Below are 2873 nucleotides of genomic sequence, written 5' to 3' on the forward strand. Positions count from 1 at the left end.
GGCGTTTCCGGGAGGTTGTGGAACAAATAATAGCAATTGTCGGTTTTGGACAGCTCGAATAAGACACGAAAAAAACCAAACGGTTTTGTAATAAAATCCGCACGGTGGCTCGGTGTATTACATACCGTGGCCTTTTTTCAATCGCGCGGTTTAGTCAAACGATGTCGTTTTCGAGAATCAAAAAATATATATATTATAATAATAAAGCCACTTTGAAAAAAAAAATGGTTGTTATAAGCAAAATTTAATACTCATTTATTACATAGGAAAACTGACAAAATAAAATAAAATTACAAGTTTTAGTGATATCATTTTCTTTTTCAAAAGGATTATTAATAAATGATAGATATTAAAAGATGAAATCTCTTTGTAACAAAAATAAAGTCAACTCTTGTATTAAAAACTTGTGATGCTACTAAAAATAAAAATTATATTTCCTAAACACGATTGTCATTAAATGACGTATTAATTTTTTTTTCTTTGATTCTAAAAAGTTTACTTTTTTTACAAAATGAAAATGATTATAACTATTCATTACAGGTGCAAGTAATTGTTAGTAATCTTTTTTCTACCAAAATATATATATATATATATATATATATATATATATATTCTTTTGGTGATGACATTGGTCGTCCTTAAAGATTAAAATTATAATTTCTAAACAAAATTTCAAAATAATATTTTTCAAAAGGATAATTAATCAGATCTTGATAAAAGTGTTCGTATTAAAGATTAACAGTCTTGCTTCAATTAGGGCTGGGCAAGAAAAACTAAAAAACCAAACCGAACTACAAAACCAAACCAAACCAAACTGAAAAATTAATTAATTATTTTTTTTGGTTTGAATTTTTTTATTTATTCAGTTTTGTTCAATCCATTCAATGTTTACACTATTTATTTACAATTCTTATTAATATAAATAATTAATTACTTATTATAATTTCAAATACAAATGAGTGGAGTGACAATAGGGGAGGTGATGTATGACGGGAGAAGGTAACCTAATCCTACTAGTTTCAACTGTCACGCCTCGAACCCAGTAATGGGACCCAGGGGTGAATAAGTAATTTAACATGTCCATGTATCATACAAATCATCAATGACACAGCACCACAAATGAGGGTTCGACCCCGTGGGGTTCCCGTACACCCTATATACATTCATTACACTACAGATACATAAAGGAAAAAGGTCTTTCTATACATAATCCGTACCAACCAGAGTCTATACAAAAGAAATCTAGGTCTCATAATACAAAACATAACCCGGGTGTCAGCGAAAACCACAAAAGACAACCTAATACAGTCCTAGTACTTACCCAAGTACTTCCTGCAATACACCGACCACTACGCTCCCAATACAAGGATGCTAGTTCCGATTACTCGAAGGACCTGAAAAATATGTACGTACAGTAGGGGTAAGAGACATCTCAGTAAGGTAGATCCAAATTGTATCAGTGCGTGACATTTGAGTGTTATCATGACATAAAACATACACAAATCAATGCAATTTCAGTATTTACACAAAACAGTTCCAGTACAGTGCATTCACGCACACACACATAATCAAGTAACCTAGTGTCGTCACACCCTTTGGCCCGAAGCCGGCCTGCATTACACGGCATCCCTGGCACATGGCATAGCCCTAGGCTCCCATGGCATCGTACCGGTACAACTGATGGATCCACACCCTTCGGTGATCAGCCGATAAGGCTCACGCCCTCGGATATAAAGCTAAACACTTTTGCCAAACATGGCAGGTGTTATTTCACACCATCGAATATAGAGTCGAACACTCTTTCAGTACTTGGAACAATTCGGAACCTAGTTCCTATTGCATTTCAACAAAACACAATCATGCATGTTCACATAACCAAACAAACCACACCCATTTGGTAATCTAAAATCATGATTTTTCAAGCATATACAGTTTAAACAAGTAAAGGCACGGTCATCCCTATAACATAATATATATCACAATATATTAACGATTTCCAAACAAAACCAGAGATGCAACCCAATGCCCCTTTTTTCCCAAAACTGTAACATGAAAAACTCATAGTTTTATCCGTTAGATTCCCCTAAATGAGTAACCAAAACACACACAGGACCGTGAACCACGTTCTACTGAGTTCGATTTCAAAAATAACCAACATAAACAAAATCTCCTTACCTTTCCCAAAATGACCAATCCCAAACTCTACGATCCCTAAATAGCGAACCAAGTTTCCAAAACCTACAAATCACAGTACAGAAAGTACTCACAATTCGATTCCCTACAAAACTACCGGAACCGAAATATAAACTAAGCCTTACCTTGATTTTGAGTCAAAACCCAAAAATGCCCGGAATGAAGATCCGATCCGCAAATCTTGTAGAGAATCCTTCCCTGATCCTCGTGGTAACGTTGGATCTATGATTCCAGCAACGTACGGCGAAGAAAAACTAGAGAGAGAGTGTCTTTCGAGTTCTTAGAGAGAAAGGGAGAATATTTGATTTCTTAGTGATTAAGCAACCCAAGTGGATATTTATAGCCCTTTGACTCGGCCAACCTCATCGACGAGATGGCGTCTTCGTTGACGAGTCACTAAAGACAGTTCGTCGACAAGACGGAGACCTCATCGACAAGCCTAAGATTCTCGGTTTCCCAAAACCTCTTAGCTTTCCCTCGTCGATGAGCTCCTGCATTTCGTCGCCGAGTAACAGAAGGCCTTCGTCGACAAATCACAGTTCGGGTTCTTATATCAACCCTCACAAGTAAGCATACACACTCAAGACACTTTAAATTAAGAATTCAATTAATCAACATAAACACAATAAACCATGTTATATTTCACATGTTTTAGGATTTTAAAAAGGTGTATGATGTTG

The sequence above is a fragment of the Malania oleifera genome, chromosome 4, assembly GCF_029873635.1.
Source record: "Malania oleifera isolate guangnan ecotype guangnan chromosome 4, ASM2987363v1, whole genome shotgun sequence".
Lineage (NCBI taxonomy): Eukaryota > Viridiplantae > Streptophyta > Magnoliopsida > Santalales > Ximeniaceae > Malania > Malania oleifera.